This window comes from Neovison vison, chromosome 6, assembly GCF_020171115.1.
Source record: "Neovison vison isolate M4711 chromosome 6, ASM_NN_V1, whole genome shotgun sequence".
Taxonomy (NCBI): domain Eukaryota; kingdom Metazoa; phylum Chordata; class Mammalia; order Carnivora; family Mustelidae; genus Neogale; species Neogale vison.
In genome coordinates this window covers 140,656,012-140,676,096 of record NC_058096.1, presented here as the reverse complement: position 1 = coordinate 140,676,096, position 20,085 = coordinate 140,656,012, and the positions used below count along the sequence as shown (strand labels likewise).

General features: G+C 41.5%; 1 long non-coding RNA gene across 1 annotated transcript in view; it reads right to left on the bottom strand.

The window, feature by feature from the left end:
- LOC122910568 overlaps positions 1 to 17,411 on the bottom strand; it is an 89,779-nt gene extending 72,368 nt beyond the window's left edge. The window contains exon 1 of the long non-coding RNA XR_006385243.1: positions 17,177 to 17,411. This is a non-coding gene — a long non-coding RNA (uncharacterized LOC122910568). The remainder of the gene's footprint in view (positions 1 to 17,176) is intronic.
- Positions 17,412 to 20,085: the final 2,674 nt, after the last annotated feature.

Below are 20,085 nucleotides of genomic sequence, written 5' to 3'. Positions count from 1 at the left end.
TATCTCGGAGTGACTTATTTTCAAAGAAACTGAAATGCTCTATTCTTCACTTAAGCACATATTTTGTGGCCTCTTCATGAAGTTCCCCAGTGGTCATCTTTTAGTAGCAATCAGCATGGAGGATCTCAAGATCCTGGAGAAGTTTGCAGAGAAGGTGAAATGCTTCTAGGAGCCTTCCCATCTCCTCTGCTCTCCTTTCTCACCTCTGTCCTGGCTTCAGGATATTCAGTAGTCCCTGGAGTTTCTGATTCAGCTATGTGGTGGAAGATAAACCCAAGAGAATGCTCATAAGGTGAATTGGTAGGCATGCTTAAAAGAGGAATCTGTAAATCCAAATAATTTTTCATGACCGGAATAAGCCTGTGGAGCCACAGGCATATGTGAGTGTATGCTAGAGAGTGCGGGGGCATGTCTCTGTCATCTTTCTGGATCAATCCAATCCCAGTGATCCAGGCACACAGGAAAACAGGGGCCTCTAACGTGGTTCCCAGCATCAAAAGACAGCACCCTTAACACTTGTCTGAGATGCTGACAGATTGAGTCAGGAATACTGCTCATATAGTGAATTTATTATCAATTGAGTGTGTTACATCCTAAAATGCAGCGCAGTGTGCTCTCAAATTAAAATGGACTCGTTTTCATTTCACTGTCAGAGAGGCTTGTTGGTAAATTACCTGTCCCAACATCTTCAGTTCTGATAGTGATCAGAAACCCTGATGTCACTGGATGGGGGAGGGGGACAGTGGGGACAAAAAAAGATAAGACTTCCATGCAGTAGAATGTCTGCCCTAAAATGGGAAATCTGGGAGGAAAGCTTTTCAACCAACTGAAACTTTGATGAGGGGGTGGCAGCATCTGTGGGTTAAGCACAGATTAACCAAGTTCCTTTGTAGTATGTCTGGTATTTTTTATAAGCCTCTGTTTTTCCCCTGGGCTTTGTATCTTATTAACAAGCAATTCTATTAAATACATTTGTTCTCGAAGTAAGAATCTGAATCTGAAGGCTTCCATGGTAATTCTGGAATTCTGGAAGTTAGCTGACCAAGGATAGATTCATTCTTTACACATCTTGTGAATATCCCTGTACTCTAGCACCCAGCTGTGGGGCTCAGCCAGAGAGACCTAGAACAGCAGCCACTACATTCCTTTTCTCTGTGGTGGGCTGTCAAGATTCTGGGATTGTAGGGGAAAAGAAGAACAATTATAATAGCTAACACTGGCACAGGCTGACTATCTTCTCCAGAAACTGATGGATCCAATCTTCACAGCAACCTTTCTGAGGTCGGTAACCTTATTTTTCACATGAGGAGAGGAGACCCCGAGAGGCTAAGTGACATATTCAAAGTCACACAGCTAGGATTCTCAGAGCTTAGGCAAGAATCTAGCCAGTCCAATTCCAACAACACTACTTACTATCCCAGAGAGTGCCTAGCCCAGCACAACAAAAATTTTGTTAGATTATGTGGTCAGGGACACTATTTCAAAAGCCCATTTCCCCTTTTAAGCCCCTAGCAAGTCCCACCCCTCTACCACTTCCCTCTCAGCTCTTTTGAGAGTTGAGCATTGAAGCTGTTTCCCAGGAGAGCCCTCATGGTGGACATCTCTCACTGCCCCTTTCTACTTCCAGTTTCTCTTTCCTATTGCAAAGAACAAGTGTTCCAAGACAAACACTCCCAAGAAAAACACTCTGGGCGTACTATTATTTTTTAAGGTAACTTATTTATTGGAGAGAGAGAGAGAGAGAGAGAGTGCACACGAGCGGTAGGTGAAGAGGGAGAGAATCTCAAGCAGACTGTGCTGTGCTGGGAGCCCCAAGTGGGGTCGCTCTCACGCCCCTGAGATCACAGCCCTGAGATGACGACCCCAGCCAAAACCAAAAGTCATCACCCAGGGAGTGCCTGGGTGGCTCAGTGGGTTAAGCCTCTGCCTTTGGCTCAAGTCATGATCCCAGGGTCCTGGGATCAAGGCCCGCATCGGGCTCTTTGCTCAGCAGAGAGCCTGCTTCCTCCTCTCTCTGCCTGCCTCTCTGCCTGTTTATGATCTCTCTCTCTGTCAAATAAATAAATAAAATCTTTAAAAAAAAGAAGAGTCATCACCCAGCTGCCCCACTCCCATTGTACTTTAAATTACTTCTTCTAACATTCCTTTTTGGAACAACAACATCTCTTAAGTTCTGTATATTCTGTTTCTCACTTCTTTCCCTAATGTTCACAAAAGTGTAAATATCTTAAAAAGTGCAGATACACAGCCCAAGCTCAGAGCCAGGACATCTGGATTTGAATCCTGGATCTGGACTTTCTTCCTTTGTGATCTTGAGCAAGTGACTTAACCTCCTGTGCCACCTGTAACTTTGGAGTCTTAGGAGAACCCATCCAATGGGATTGCTGTAAGATTAAAGTGCATTAATCAAAGTGTTTAAGACAGTGTCAGGCACATAGTAAGAGCTCTAACTGTCACTCTATGATTTTTTTTCCCGCTATTGGAGATGCATTTCACTTGGCCCCATTGCCTGGTGCAGTTACCTCCCCACGTCCTTCTTTGATCCCAGTGACCTGTCCCAGTCTCCGACTCAAATCCTCCAATGGCTCCCCATTGTCTATCCAAGAAGATGAGGCAGCTTGGTATTGGAAGCCAAAATGTTCCCTTTGTCCTTCCCTACCTGATCAATTCCTACCCATCCCTTAGGGCCTAGGTTCCATGATGCCTTCTACAAGAAACCTGAGATCACTGCTTCCTTCCTGAGACCCTTGGTTTCTACCACTCTCCAGCCCTTCTCAAGCACATTATCCACGTTTCACAGATGAATTCTGGAGAGCTTCATGACTTACCCAGAGTCACACAGCCAGTAGATGACAAAGCCCAAACTTGGAGCCAAGGAACAGAGCTCATTATCTTAATCACCATACTGCACAGCTGCTTGGCTGATTTTGTATCTCCCCCAGCCCGAACACAAAATAAGTGTGATGCTGAGCACTTGGGCAGGACCTTGGTAACAGTAATAGTGACAACACTGATGGCAATAGCAAACCAGCTCATCTGAGTGCTTACTATATGTCTGGTACCTTTCTAAGCTCCTTACTTCTATTTGCCAATACATTCTTCACAACAACCATTGGAAGTAGGTACAATTTTTATTCCTATTTTATAGATAAGGAAACAGAGGCACAGAGCCTTAAACAACATGTCCAGTGGCAGAACTGGGAGGCAAACCCGAGAAGTCTGGCCTCAGAGTCCATGCACTTAGCCAACACGCTGCCTCCACGTGTGTCTCTTTTGAGTGAATGGACTTAACTGAGAAAAACAAAGAAAAATAGATGTTATCAAAAAATAGAATTTAATAAACTTGCACTTTGTAGACATCCCCTAAACCAGATGACAGAAACTCAACTGTGACTTTTAGCCACTTGTCTTATTCTGAGGATAGGTAGGTCAGTAGATAAGGACACAGTGCCAGTGTCCCTGGAGAACCTGAAAGAGATCAAGAAGACCCAGGCAGCACCTCCCTGCCATGGCTTCCTACTTTTCCCATCCTCAAAGCCATGGAGACTCACTTGGGGGCCTGGGCTCTTGGCTGTTCTGATCTGACCTGCTCCGGGGAAATCAAAAAGGGCCTACTGGCTCCCACACCTACTGCCAGGCACAGGTTCTGTGTCAGGAATATGAATGCTGAGAACCACGGTGAATCTGTGATCACAAGTCAGGGTGCCCTCATAGGCAAACTCCCATGCAAAGTCCAGGCACCTGCCCAGGGTATGTGGAGTCAAGGTCTCTGGTTGGCAGGGACTAGCTTAACACCTCTCTTGGACTTTGTTCAGGAATGGCACAAAGGTGCAAATGGAAGGGAAGGGAAAAATAAACGATGTCCTTGTTTTCTTATCCTAGTGCTGGTTCTGGACAACCTAACTTGGACAAAATATTCACAGTCCTAGTTATTTCATTAATATGCATGGAAACTGTTTGCTTTGCTGATACAAAAGCATCTTGTTCTTTCCTTATCAGAATACTTAACCCACTTAATTGTAATTGCTCTTTTAATGGTCAATTAGCAGCATATAGTAAGTAAGCTTCGTAAGGGCAAGAATCATGCCTGCTTGTTCATGTCTATGAACCTCCGGACTCACTACCATGCCCAACAGGTAGTCAAATCTATTTTGAACAAATGAATGAATAAGTAAAAGAACAGGCAACATGTCAAAGGAGCTAGTCAGCAGGTCTGCTCACTGATAGCCAGTCTTTCTCTCTGAAACTCCTAGTTGCCGAGTTGTTAGGTGGGATTACATGATTTGTTCTGGCCAATGAGTTGTGATGTCCTTTCTGGTCTGGGGCATCAGTTGCTGGTACCTGAGCCACAGAGCTCTTACCTGCCCTCTGCCATGGTGACTGGCAATTTTCCAGATGGTGGGTTTTCTCTCAATCTGGATCCTATGTTGGACATGAAGTGTGAGTGAGAAATAAACTTTTGTCGTTCAAAGCCATGAAGACTCGAGAACTATTTGTTACTGAAGCAAAACCTAGTCTATCTTGATTAATAGATGTCCAGTACAGACAAGTTTGTAGGGGACCCACAGAACTGAAGAGACCCTAGAAGCTATGCTCTAGAGTATCTCAACAGAACTTTCGACAATGATAGAAATGTTCTATATCTGCTATGTCCAATACTATTTCACCAGCCATATGTGCTTATTAAACTCTTGAAGGGTGGCCAGTATGACTGAGAAACTGAATTTTAAATTTTAATTAATTTCCATGTGATTAGTGGTTATTGTATTGGAGAACATAGTTCTAGAATCTACCAGAATAGCAGATGCTATACTCACCATGCCATAGCCCCTTATTCCATCTAGTTTCAGTGCAGCTGTCATACACAGTTTATTGCCCACAACCCAAGTCCTGCATCAAGCTCACTTTACAGTGTCTCTCTGGTCTGCCTTCTTTGAGGCTGTGAAGGTCATGCAATCACACAAGTACATAGATGAGACAGGGAGTTGATGTTGCCAGAGGCAATCTTCAACAAGGGAACACAGGCTCCAGTCTTCCTGCTCTCCAATGGGAAAATTCTGAGACGTGTTTGACATGGGTTTAACATGGTTTCTTAGAGAGTGCTCAGAAGGAGACCCACAGAAATTAACCCATTCTTTCACATACCTCTTATTGGCCTTACTTGCCAACTCTACTGGCTCACTTGCCTTACTCCTTCGGTTTTGCTTTGTAGGGTCACCTCCCAAATAAGCCCCCTGGAACCAAGTCCTGGAGGCAGAGTGCTTTAGAAGGAACCCAGTAAAATGAAGAGGGTCTAATTTCCTCAGAATCCCACAATGAAAGCTAATCATTCATTACTTTTTAAAAATATTTCAAGCTTTAGCTGTCTACCAATGGTTTGTCTTTTAGCATTTCTTAGACTTCGTCTGTGATAGGTGAGGGTCAAGGAGGCTGGCTATCAAAGGCAGTCCACAAGAGCACTCAAAGACTGCAATGACCTGCTTTTTGCTTTAAAAGGCCAACAAAAGACAAAGAGTATCCTTATTAAATTCAATCTGAAACACGGATCTCAGTTTTTATCGGCTTTGGGGACAAGAGACAATTCAATTTCAATGTAATATTTAGAAACTGAGCTAAACATTTCAAAGCTCCAAATTGCATTCCTCCCAGGCTGCAATTTTAAAAATTTATCCTAATGATGATGTATTCATTCAGGCTGCTGTCTCACAGGCCCCCGCAGGAGGGGGCTGCCTCTTGAATCCCATGAACTAATTTGCCATGTAAAGAAATGTAGTCTCTTCCACAAGCTGGCTGGGAGTCTCATGGTGAACAATCTGTGGGGAGTAGGAAGGCCTGCGCACGTGGAAGAGCACTGGTCAGGGAAAACATCCATGAACACAGCGACTACCAACCCATATGAGTTATTGAAGGGCCTTGTAGTATCCTGGCTGCTGCCATTGGTATATACAAACACATAGTCTCATGAAAGGAAATTCAGTTACTGAGAGCCCACCGTGGCCAAACTCTGAACTAGGTTTATAGACAGGATCTCTTTTAGCCCTGGGAGACAGGGATTACTGGAACCATTTTGTGTCTTAGGAAAACTGAGATCCAGAGACAACAGGAAGTGGACTCAGACCCAACTCAACTTGGTCTCAAATTTCCTGTGTTCTCCTGCTGCCTTTTCTACACTATAGAGAATATGTGGCCCTCCCACAGATCTTTGGACAAAAGTGGGGGGAAACAAAAGAATGTCAGTAACTGGAGGGGTTTTTGTGTAGAGCAGAAAAGTATAAAAGGAACCATGAGGAAGGAGAATGAGCACTGAATTAGAAAACAGACTTCTAATTAGGTTCGAGGTCAGTATTCACCAGACCTGGCGTGAATGAATGCCTTGTTCTATCTGGGCCTCAGTTTCTTCATCTGTAAAATGAAATCATTTGGTAGAAACGTGTCTACATTCTCTACCAGTACAATATTTTTCCTAGTTTGCTGGACAATCCTAAAGATTGCTAACCTCTACCTTCCTGGAAAATCACCCCAAGTTAGATTTTGTTTTGTTACTGCTGCTCATAGACTGATATGGTTTCGGGTCAGTGTTGGGGGTAATTAGAGCCTCAACCAGTCTAAGTCAAGTTGAGTATTTTGTAGCTTCATTGAGGGAAATGATCCAATTCAAATATTTGCCATTTGTTTTTTTCTTATCAAACTTTCATTTCAGAATGGTTTTAGAGAAAATTTCCAAGGTTAGTCCTGAGAGTTGCCATGTATCCCACACCCAGAGCTTCCTCTGTCATTAGCATCTTCTATTACTATGGTACATTTGTCACAACTAATGAGCCAATAATGATTCATTCTTATTACCTAACTTTAAAAAAAATTTCCTTTGTTTTTACCTACTTCCTTTTCCTGTCCGAGGATCCCATCCAGGATAACACATTACATTTAGTTGTCATGTTTCCTTAGGCTTTTCTAGACTGTAATAGTCTCTCAGATTGTCTTGTTTTCAGCGACCTTGACAGTTTTGAGGAATACTAATAGGATATTTTGTAGAATGTCCCCTCAATCTGGGTTTGTCTTGTTTTTCTCATGATTAAAATACATTAGTTTTGGAGAGGAAGACGACAAAAATAAGGTGCCATTCTTATCACATCGTCCCAAGGGTGAATGTTATCAACATGGCTTATCAATATTGGCACAAACCTCCATCACATGGCTGAGGTAGTAATTGCCATGTTTCTTTATAAAAAACTCATTTACTCCCCTTTTTCATACTGTACTCTGTGATGGGTGAGCATGCATTTTTGTAAAGCTCAACCATGTAGGCAATTTCTGCCAGGGAAAAGATTTCAACTCTAAACCTCATTGGTGAAATGTACTCACTGAATCCAGTCTTTGAAAGTGATATTTCCTAACAATGAGGGTAACCTGATCTATAAAATTAGTATACATAAAGGACTTTGCATAAAAGAGGCTGCTTAGTAGAGGCTTTATTGCTATTCTTATTTAAACAAGACTTTTTTACTGCTCACAACATTCAGTCTCATTCTTACCTACAAGTCTAATGTAGTTCAGCATCACATATAAAGAGCTCTTAGAAATCAATAAGGAAAAAAAGTACAACTTACCCTTTCAAACAAGCAAAGCAGATAAATAGATTCACATAAGAAACACAAATGAATAATAAATACTACATATACATGCATATATGCCAAGGGGTCTAAAATGGCTATCTCTGAGGTGGGTATGGGGGTGGAGAAATTCTATAGCATTCTCACGTTCTACTTTGTAATTTCCAAATACTAAAAAAAAAGAACTTTTTGCCATCATTTTTTAAAAGCAATAAAATGATTTTAAGGTAGGAAAATTATATCTACTAAAATATATGTGGTGTGTTTTCTAATCTCATACTGGCTATAAAACCTAAATTTTGACTCCCTCTTTCACTTAATTGTTTCTTTGAGTGAAAGAGACCCTGCAGCCTTTGGGAACAGATGGCTGGTATTGTGAAACATGATATGACTATTTGTTTGCATCTCTTAATAGGAAATTTAGCATGCGAGATCACTCCACCTTATATATTTACAGATAATTTTCCTCAGTAAGTTCTTCAGATTAGGCAACTAAAGAAAACCATTGTTCACAGGGTAATTTTAGTCATACTTGCCATTAACTGGAAAAACAATCAAGTCATATACAATTTCTGAAAATATTAAAATATTATTATTCTGCATGTTCTTCCTCTGGTTAATATATATATGTATGTATATATAAAATATATATACATACTTATATATGTGTATGTATATATGTATATATATTAAATATGTATATATATTAAATATGTATATATGTATGCATATATAAAAATATAATTATTCTGCATGTTCTTCCTTTGGCTAATATATATATGTATGTATGTATTTGGTATATATATTAACCAAAGGAAGAACATGCAGAATAATAATATTTTTATATTTTTATATATGCATACATATATACATATTTAATATATTTATATATACATACATATATATACACATACAATTTTAATATATACATACATATATATGTATGTATGTATATATATATCCTTCTGGATGAAGGAGTTATTAAACTAAGACCATCTTAAGGGTCCAAAAGAATCACAATAAAATCTGTCGTGCCTATTTAACTTACATCAGGAATGAAAAGAATTAAGAACAACTGAATCCAAAATTTGAGTATAAATTTATGTTCCTGAAAAGATGACCCTTAAATGCACACACTCATATTTTGGGGTGTTCAAATAGAGACAAATAATGTGATATTAAAATCCAACCTGACATGACTGAGCACTAAGCGTGTGATCCTGGGATGTGCTACTGAAATGTTGTAGGAGAAGGAAGTGTATTAGTGTCGCTGGCCATGCAAAGGCAACATTATTTCTACATTTCTACATTATTTCCAAAGAGAGAGCCCAAGATAAATGCAGATGAGAGCAAGAGAAATCAATGCCCACTTATTTTAAGGTGTGAGTTTATGTGCCAAAAAATGCTCACAGAGGTGCTATGTATTTGTGTATCTGACAAAGGCTGGAGCCGTGGTCACAAGCCTTGACCTGTGAGAGACTGAATTAGCTTTGACGTTATTGTTCTGGGGCTCTGAATATCTTTCCGTCTGCCATTTGCTGATTAGCTGAAGAAAATACATTCACACACATAATGAAACCTCTTCTATCACCAAGTTTTTATTTAACTGTCAGGGCTAAGCAGCTAAAATAACTTGAGAAGCTACTGAGAATGTGAGGCAAGAACATTTCCTGAGGCTGAAGGGAGGCGTGTGACTTTAGCCATCTTGGATATATCTAGACCTTCTGAAGTATTCCTTCAGGAAACCCTACTGGAAAATGCTTTGGGAGTTTTTGTTTTGTCTTGGTTTTGGACTTGATGCTGACTCCATCTGGAACTTTAAATCTTTTGGATGCTATTTTTGAACAAAAATTTTCTCCTACAAATTTCACTCAGAAAGAGTTGAGATGAAAGAAAGTTAGCCCTAAAATTATTTTACTAATTCCAAGTCTTCAAACAACACTGAAATATTTTTATTGGAAATCCACAGGACAACATTACCCAATTTGGTTATAATCTTTCTTCTTAAATGGACTGCCTGGCTGAAAAACAACCAGAGTGGTTGATGGAAAAAAAATCTTTTTTTAATCTGGCAGAGGCTGAATACAAAATAAAATTGCATAAAATGTCTAAATCAGACCCCCAACATATCTGGAGTTCTGATTCATCGTCAGAATCCAGCCTCAGACAAAGTCTTTTTAATTGTAGGGTAGTTTGTTTTGGAGAACAATCTTTTTAGATGTTCACTCCTCATAGCCAAAAGTTCCCAATGATTCATATTCATTTTCCAAATTCTTGCACCAAGTCCCATGAGGAAATGGTCTTTTTTTTTTTAATTTTTAATTTTTATTTTTTTTATAAACGTATATTATATTTTTATCCCCCGGGGTACAGGTCTGTGAGTCGCCAGGTTTACACACTGACAGCACTCACCATAGCACACACCCTCCCCAATGTCCATAACTCCACCCCCCTTCTCCCAGCCCCCCGAGGAAATGGTCTTAATGTCTCACCAAGCTAATGGGGTTCTGATTCTGATTCTTGATACACCTGATAGTGTGGAGAATACTACTGGCTTTCGGAATCAGAAAGAATCAAAGATATTCTTCCCAGAATATCAAAGGGCCTGCCAGCTATCTCAGGTGTCTGATTTGTAGCAGATATGGGAAAACTGTGGTCTCTTGGGCCAAGGACATTTTGATGAACAAATATGTTCAACAGGCACTTGATGACATTGCAGTCCACACTGAACCTTTCCCAAACCACCACCATCACCAAAAACAAAACAAACTGTCCATATAAGAATTTTCAATGCGTTGGTCAAGTAAAGTCATGTAATTAAATAAAGTTACCAAAAGATAAAATGCTTCAATTAGAAGATGTCTCCCAAACTTCAGCTATTGGCATATTATTTCAAAAACTTTTGCAGTATTCTGGGACCACTGTACAGTGAGTTGAACAGTATAAAATATTTTGGTGTGATCTACAAAATCAGAAATTTCATATGGCTCAACTTAATATTATTTAATACTATTACCTAATGTTTTTTCTTCATATGATGAACTTTAAAACCTTTAAAAAGCCCATCCAGGGTTGCCTGGGTGGCTCAGTTGGTTAAGAGTCTGACTTTGGCTCAGGTCATGGCCTCAGGGTCCTGGGATTGAGAAACCTTGGGGAGGGCTTTGTGCTCAGTGGGGAGTCTGCTTGTCCTTCTTCCTGTACCCAGTCCCCTGCTCATGCTCGCTCTCTCAAATAAATAAATAAACTTTAAAATAACCAACTAACTAGATAAATAAATAAATGAAAAGCCCATCTAGCAATTATATTCCGTGATATTTACCCAAATGGGTTGAAAACATGTCAACAAAACCTGTACACAAATATTTATAACAGCTTTGTTCATAATTGCCAAAACTTGGAAGCAATCAAGGTGTCAGTAGGTGAATGAATAAATAACCTGCGGTACATCCAGACAATGGATATTATTCCGCACTAAAAAGAAATGAGCTATCAAGCCATGAAAAATGTAGGGGAAACTTAAATGCATATCACTATGTGAAAGAAGCCTATTTGGAAAGGCTATAAACTGTATGATTCCAACTATATTGTATTGTAGAAAAGGCAAAACTACCAAGACAGGGAAAAGATCAGTGAGTGCCAGGGGTTGGGGGAGAGGGGAGTGAATAGGTGGGACAGAGAATTTATAGGGCAGTGAAAATACTCTGTATGGCACTACAATGATGAACACACGTCATTATACATTTGTTTAAATTTACAGAACGTCCAACACCAAGAGTGAACCCTAATGATCTATTGGGGATCATGATGTATCAGTGTAGTTGATCAGTTGTAACAAATGTCCCACTTTGGTGTAAGCTACTAATAATGGGGAAGACTATGCATGTTTGGGGGGAAGAGTTACATATGAGAAATCTCTGTATGTTCTTCTCAATTTTGCTGTGAACCTAAAACTGCTCTTAAGAATAGTCTATCATAGCAACAACAAATAACAAAGTGATAAGTATTTTAGTTCTTAAGCATATTGCAAAAGAAAGACTGGCTGCCATCCCTCTCTGCACATTTATAACAGTTCTGTCACCAAGAGGAAGAGTCCATTTCTCCTTCTCTTAAATCTGGATTGGCCCTGTGACTTTCTTTGACCAATACAGTGTGGCAGTGATAAAGCAGCTTCTACTCTGCTCTTTGAAGAAATGCCAGCTACCTTGCTGGAAATCTGACTCCTCTGAGACCACCATGCTGTGAAGGAGCTCAGACATTAATCACATGAGAAGGTCATGTAGGAGAGAACTGAGGAACCTAGAAGGCTGTGAGAACCCCAACCCCAGGTGAAGCATCTCAGCCAGCTCTCAGCAATCTGAGTCACCCTAGCTAGGACCTACACATGGTGAAGGACATATGAGTCATTTTTGCTGTGATCTACTGACTTCATGGCCCACAAATCCATGAACATCATAAGATGCTTGTTGCTTTAAATCAATATATTTGGAGATGGATGATTGAAACACTCTGCTTGAGATCTCCTGGACCCAGACTGCTCCAGGTCTCAGTCTGGTTACATTCTACCTGGGAGTTGTTGAGTTAATCATGACTAGAGAAGACTGCTACATTCGTGGCCCCAATGACCCAGACCTGCCAGTATTCACACCTTTGTGCAGGCCCTGCCATGGTGACTGGACTTTCTATGTGACTTGCCTTGGCTAATGGGAAATTAGCAAGTATCATGCAAACCAAGACCTGACAAGCTTTTGCACAATAGGACTTGTCCTCTTAGACATTTGCTCTTGGAGCCCTGAGGCACCATGTAAGAAGTTCAGCTGCTGGTGAAATAGATCATGGATGGAACTGGAGGGGATTATGCTAAGTGAAATAAGTCAGGCAGAGAAAGACAATATCATATGGTTTCACTCATCTTTAGAACATAGAATAGAACAGAGGACCATAGGGGAAAGGAAGGAAAACTGAATGGGAAGAAATCAGAGAGAGACAAACCATGAGAGACTCTGGACTCCGGGAACCAAACTGAGGGTTATAGAAGGTGCTGGGGTGGTGGAGGGAAACAGGGTAACCGGGTGATGGGTATTGAGGAGGGCACATGTAGTTATGAGCACTGGGTGTTATATGCAACTGATGTATCCAAAACTAATGATATACTATATGCTGGCTAATTGAACATAATTTAAAAAAAAGACCAAAAAAAAAAAAAAAAAGAGATCATATAGAAGAGATTTCCAGCTAACCCCAACTATTCCAGCTATCCCAGCTTAGACATGTGAGTGAAGAACAGAACTGACCTGCTGAGCCTGTCAAAAACATAAATGCATATCACAAATCAAAAGAAGTAATACATCACTGCTATTTAAAGCCACCAAGTTTAGGGATGATTTGTTATACATCAATAAATAATAAAAATAAAAATAATGTCCATATGTCATAAATGTGATTAAATAATATTTTTCCTATCACACATTAAAATGTTTTTTTTTTTAAGATTTTATTTTATTTATTTGAGAGAGAGAGACAGTGAGAGAGAGAATGAGCGAGGAGAAGGTCAGAGAGCGAAGCAGACTCCCCATGGAGCTGGGAGCCTGATGTGGGACTCGATCCCGGGACTCCAGGATCACGCCCTGAGCCGGAGGCAGTCGTTTAACCAACTGCGCCACCCAGGCGTCCCACATTAAAATGTTTTAAAAGTCAATAATGTACCACCTAAAATTATCTTATGTATCACCAAATAATCCACTTATCAGACTTTGGGAAATGCTGGTTTAATGGAACAATAACAATAACAGTAAGTATAATGGCAATCATTGATTAAATATCTACTCTTCCCTAGATTTGGGGATAAATGGGTTATATGCATGATCTAATTTATTCTCCCCCAACTCTATTTGGTAGTATTATTATTCTCATTTTGTAGACGAGGAAAGCAAAGCTCAGAAAGATTAAGTAATTTGCCATAGGTCTCCTGAGGGTTACCTTCGATGACCCTTATAATTTCTTTCTTAATATTTATTTATTTTTTAAAAAAATATTTTGTATTTATTCATTAATTTTTTTAAAAAGATTCTATTTATTTATTTGAGAGAGAGAGAGTTGATTGAGAGAAAGCACAAGTTGTGGGGAAGGGGAGTGAGATACTATGACCTGACCCAAAATCAAGAGTTGGACACTTAGCCAACTGAGCCACCCAGGCACCCCAGACCATTAGAGCTCTTTTTTATGAAATAGATAGTTTCCTGGATCTGGAAGCAAAGGAATGAATTCTATTCTCTATGCAAGTATGTTTTCCACTTTTTAGTTATGAATCACTGATAACTTTGCTTGGATCTTATGTCTACTTTAGGGACAGGTGTTCTTCTCAACCAGAAGCTTGGGCTATAGCCACCACCTGTCCATTTCCACTCCTACTGAGGGGCTGTCAGGAGCAGTCCTGTCCTATCCTGTCAAGACACTGTCCTCATCAGAGCCCTGCTGACTCTAATACTCAACAGTACCTATTGGGTATTTAGTATGTGCTTGGTTTTATACTGAGTGCTGGGGTGGGAATGGAAAGTTAAGAAGGGATTCAGTATAGGGACTCTTGGATGGCTCAGTCGGTTGGGCGTCTGCCTTTAACTCAGGTTGGGATCCCAGGGTCCTGGGATGGAGTCCTGCGTCAGGCTCCTTGCTCAGAGGGGAGCTGTTTCTCCCTCTCCCTCTGCCCCTCCCCCACCCTTGCTATTTCTCTCTCTCTCTCCCTCTCAAATAAATAAATAAGTAAATAAATAAAAATCTTTTTTAAAAATTCAGTATAGGGGCAGCATATGATTCCAATCCTCAAAGAAGACTAGTTCACATAACCAAAATAGTCCCTGGACAAAGTAAGGCCATTTAACATTGTATGCTAAATCACACAGAGCAAACATGTTTCAGAAATTGGGAGGAAAAGGAAAGACTAAGGGAGTCTGAATGGAAAAGGCAACTCTTGCATACCTCAGGAATGAACGTAGGTTTGAAAATTGGAGCTGCAAGGAGAGGGCAATGTAGCAAACACCCCAGGGAAAGTTATGGTGGTGAGACAGAGAGACACACTGTGGGTTGGAAATACGTTTGGATCCATAGACCAGAAGTACTGGCCAGACAGAGACTGTGTTGGGTTCACTTCACATCCCCAAGTCCAGCACAGGGCCTGGCACATAGTAAGTACAGTACTCCTTGACTGAATGTGAGTCAGGATTCTCTCCATGGGCACAGGGAAAGAGTGACCATGGACTATTTGTGGGTGGAAGGCTGGATTGGAGAGAGGAAGCCTGGCAGGAGAGAAGGTATACTCCTTTCAAGAAAAAGAGGCAGAGACCATGCTCTTGTGTGACCTCTCAGAAAGGATGCTGGAGGTGTGCAAGGAGCTGGGATGAATTAAAAACCTACGAAAGAACACTTTCTCATCCAGTGGGACCCTGCTGGCCTGGGACAAGGGCTTCCCTTCCCTGTCCCTGCAGGCGTCTGAAACAGAGGCTCACTCCTCCTACTGAGAAACAGGAAACTCTGTGGCAGCTTCCTTCATTGGTCTTGAACAGAACTCAGTAATTGCCCTCTCTCTTCAGAAACTGACCTTGGCTTCCCAATGACCCATTTCTTGCCACCAGCAATGACCACCCTCCTTGAGCACCGGCCCCTGCCCCCCCACTTCACCCCCACCCCCTGGTCCCAATCTGCCTCCTGAGCCTCACCAGCAGTCACTGTTCCTTCATCCAGAGTGAATGGGAAGGAATTTCTAGAGCTCCCCCAGAGGGGACTGAACACTCACTATATCTGGGGGTTTCTAAGTCTTCACTAGCCCACAAAGTGTATGTGTCTTCCTCAAAGTCCTTTGACTTGGCAGAGCCACACGCCACACCCAATGGCGGTTATGGTGAGACACTTCTGGTACGAAGTCAGCAAAATCCCAACAGGCCTCCTAACTTCCTGACCATCTGAGCACTGCCGAGCACTGGCAAGTTCTCACTCTCTCTTTGTTCTTCAGGGAACACTGAGCTTCGGTTTGAGGTTACCTCAAAGGAAAAACAATCTGATGTGTGATAAGCCTCTTTGGCCGCTGGCAGAACACGGAGGACCTATCAGACCCGGCTCCTGCTAAACAAAGCCAGACTTTCCTAGTGGGTGAGGCTGAAGTGTGTAGCCCTAGTCTTTGTGGAGAAGAGAGCCACTCAAACTCCAGCCCAAGGGTGACACCTGGGAACCCCTCTAGGAGAATTATAAATAAGCAAAGGAAGTCATATTTGGGGATCTGCAGAACTAGAAAAGCTATTTCATAAGTATATACATTTCCAACAGCACCTTTTCAAAAACAGCTCAATTTGAAATATTCATTTGCATCAGAATAGTCATGAATATTCAAAAGTCAGCCAGTGTTTCAGAACTATTGTCTATTCCTGGCACTTTCATCTTCCCCTTGAAAAGCAGATCATGGGTTTTCACGAAAGGTGGGCTTGGCTGGTCTTTGCACTGCTATAGCTGGTAGGAAAGGGGTTGATAATTTTCTGTTTCTTAATACTAAAAAAAAAAAAAAAAAAGCCTCAGCTGGTGTTAAATCTTTGCTCTTTGTTCCTGTCAGGATAGGAATCATGCTACAGACCTTGAATCTGGCCTAGGGGCATATTTTTCAAACTGCTGGGCAGAGCTATCGATTCAGAGTCCCAGGCATATTTTTTCCTACTTGCAGGTTTCTTTTCTTTTTTTTTTTTTTTAAAGATTTTATTTATTTATTTGACAGAGGTGACAAGCAGGCAGAGAGGCAGGCAGAGAGAGGGGGGGAAAAGCAGGCTCCCTGCTGAGCAGAGAGCCTGATGTGGGGCTCCATCCCAGGACCCTGGGATCATGACCGGAGCCGAAGGCAGAGGCTTTAACCCACTGAGCCACCCAGGTGCTCCTACTTGCAGGTTTCTTTCTTTTTTTTTTTTTTTAAGATTTTATTTATTTATTTGACAGAGAGAGACCAGAGAGGCAGAGAGGCAGGCAGAGAGGCAGGCAGAGAGAAAGAGAGGAGGAAGCAGGCTCCCCACCGAGCAGAGAACCCGACGCAGGGCTCGATCCCAGGACCCTGAGATCATGACCCGAGCTGAAGGCAGAGGCTTTTTAACCCACTGAGCCACCCAGGTGCCCCTACTTGCAGGTTTCTTAAAGACAAAATCCCACCAGGGCCATGATCCAGGTGTGTGGAATGCATACAACCTTAAGACATGGGCGACTCCTGCCAGAGCGCTCAGAACTCTCTGCGTTACTTTGGCCAAGTCACTGATCTTCTGTTATCTCCATATCCTCATTGGACAAATAAAGACTCACATGTGTCCATCCCCCTCCTCTCCTGCCTCAAGTTTACAAACTTAAATAAGAGGCTACTGCATCAATGAAAGTGCCTTGAACTTCTTGGAAGAGAATCAAAAGCTATGGCCAAGTCAGTGGTTGTATATCAAAGTTTTCATTGCCAGAAAGCAGTATAACCTCACAAGGGATTATCTTAAACCATTCTAATGTGAAGAAAACAAATGCCATTAAAATAACCCAAAAATGCAAAAAAGGAAACTTACCAGTCTATCCTCGGCTGAGATGATTAGGAGCTATTTCTCCCTTTTATGCTAAAATTTGATTTTCTCAACATGTCTTCCTTATGCTCCACACGGTTAAGCGGTTTGTTAACAGGTTTAAGGTGGGTTATGAAAGGAGGAGACGCAGGAAGGTTGAGTTGGCATTCAGTTGATTCTCTGAGAATTCATTCCTCTGCCCCCACCGTGTTCAGCTGAAGTGCATTCTATTGTCACCTAAGCTCTGTCTAAATTGTTCAATTTATGTGACAAAGCCTTGATGGTATCTCTTTAAGGCTGTCAGAGGAGCCAATGCAGTGCCAATTCAAAAGTGAAGTCATGGTTACAAAAGTGCCTTTAGTGAAAACTGACAATGTGGGAAGTCTTACCTGTTCTCCTGCAATTACTTCCGTATTCAATTTGCAAGATAAAGGATGAGTGCCTCTCCACCCACCCCCATACCTCTGGATCAGGCTGTGCTCTTTCTACTTACTCCTCAGCTTCCTAAGGTTGGCCTCAAGTCACCAGGTAGAGTCCTTGAACACTGATGCTAGGAGGACTTGGTAGATTTTCTACCCAGGTAAAGGAGAACATCTGAACAAAAGATAGGTTCAAAAGAGATTTAAAACAATTATCTCTTCACTGGGCATTACAGTGAAGAAAGACATGCACTGCTATCATAAGACTAAAAAAGATGCGAATCAAAGGGAAAATTCTGGGGATGGGATGAGTCAGGAGAGGACATACTGCCCCATGGTTTCATGGAGGAGGAACACATAAGCTTCTGTGCTCCTTGAAGGGACAATGTTTAGGTGTGTTCTGCATGGTCCCCACAGGCCCCAGTAATGCCAGGCTTTTGCTATCCACAGTAGTAAGCTGCCTGTTAGCATACACTTTATTGGCTTTCTTCCCTTTCCTGACTCACTTCACCATTCCCTCACAATGTTTCCTGAGATGACCTCCCAAATAGGCTATGCACAACCAATTCTTTGTCTCAAAGACAAAGACAGGTTGCTTCTGACAACCTGGAAGTTCACACATCCAAGGTATTCCCCTTAGAGGGCTAGCTCTCTATGGGGGCTGATTTTGCTCTGGCAAAATTTAGAGACGTTTCTGGTTATCACAACCCCAGGAGATGGGGTGTTGTTGGCATGTGATGGGTAGGAGCGAAGAGTATCCTACAAATGCAGAGGAAAAGGCTCCACAGCCAAGACCCATCCAGCCCAGAAGGTAAGTAGTGTCAAGGGTGGGAGACCCTGCCTTAAATAACCTACTCCACATGTCTCATATCATCAGCTCAACTCATTATCTTAAAGATTGTATAAAGGTCCGCTGTTGGAGGATAAGCTTACAGAGAGGAACCATCCAGGCCATCTCGGCTCCTCCTCCTCTGCCTGTAGTAACAGGAGTTATTTTCTGGAGTGGGATGATGCTGTGGCTCCTGCAAAAGGGGTCAGGGCCGGTGTTCAGTTAGGGCAGCCTGGTACATGACTGGCAACTTCCAGGATACCGCTGCAGTCTTACAGACAAGGCACTGATTGTGATGATTCTTGGTCATTCCTGTTTGAGAAGATAATGTCTCTTTTCATCACGGAAGTGCAATTGAACATACATATATTACATGCTAACATCATTTGGGGGTTAACTGTAATATTTTGAGCTAAATTTATCTAAACTCTTAAACTAGTGTGAAATGTACCTAAGTAGATGTTCTAGGAAAACATGATCATCTAAAATAGCTTGTTTTGGGTGCCTGGGTGGCTCAGTAGGTTAAGCCTTTGACTTTGGCTCAGGTCATGACCTCAGGGTCCTGGGATTGAGCCCCACATTGGGCTCTCTGCTCAGCAGCGAGCCTGCTTCCCCCTGTCTCTCTGCCTGTCTCTCTGCCTACTTGTGATCTCTCTCTCTGTGTGTCAAATAAATAAATAAAATCTTAAAAAAAAAAATAAAATAGCTTGTTTTACAGAAAAAGAAACTGAGGCTTATATCAAGGAAGCCATTCTTCATTCACATAACTAGCCGGTGCCAAATCAGAACTGGAAGATAGCTGAACTCCCAACTCATTACTCCTTCACCCAGGGACAGAGAAGAACATATAGGAGAGCCCAGTGTTGCACTGACAATTTCACTGGGTGGGTGATGTAAACCCAGCAGGCAGCTAATACTGAAGCCAGACATTGCTCAAAATTCCCAAATTCTGATAAATGGTCTCATTATGATGAACTGTGCCCATCTTCTCTATACTTTCAAAAGGGTAACCATACCTCCACCGTCACCACCATCATCTCTCTCTCAGACACACACACACACACACACACACACACAATATCACACACTCTATATTCCTTATTCTGGAAAACAAGATAGGAAATTCAAGCTTTACAACACACTTTAGATTCCAGGTAAAGCTCAAGAAAAAAAGTAAAATTAAGCTTATGCTAGGAATCCCAAGGAATTTTGTCCCTGACTTCCTAAGAAGATATCATAAGTAGCTAGAGAAAACAGCCAATAACCAACAAGAGCGCTTTAAGAAAACCATACAATCTTATATCTGGGAAAGATTCCAGATATCATTTCATCCAATGGCCTTATTTTACAGAAGAGGGAATGGAGGCAAAGAGAAGGCAAGGAACATGTGCAAGCCCACTCATCCTTGCCCATTACTATGGAGTATGCCTCTGAAGCCAATTTTCTCATATAGTTCTCTTTTAAAAAATTATAGTCATCAACTATGGATATAGTTCTAAATTAGAGTGTTTATGTGCAATCCAAGAGGCAAAAAAGAAGACCGAGAGGGCAATTTATTGCTGTATAGGATCTTCTGAGTTATTTTCTTCCCAAGTGATGTACAATTTGCATCTTTTTTATGGTTCCATGAAGAAATAAATTCCTACCAATATCTGGATGATAAATTT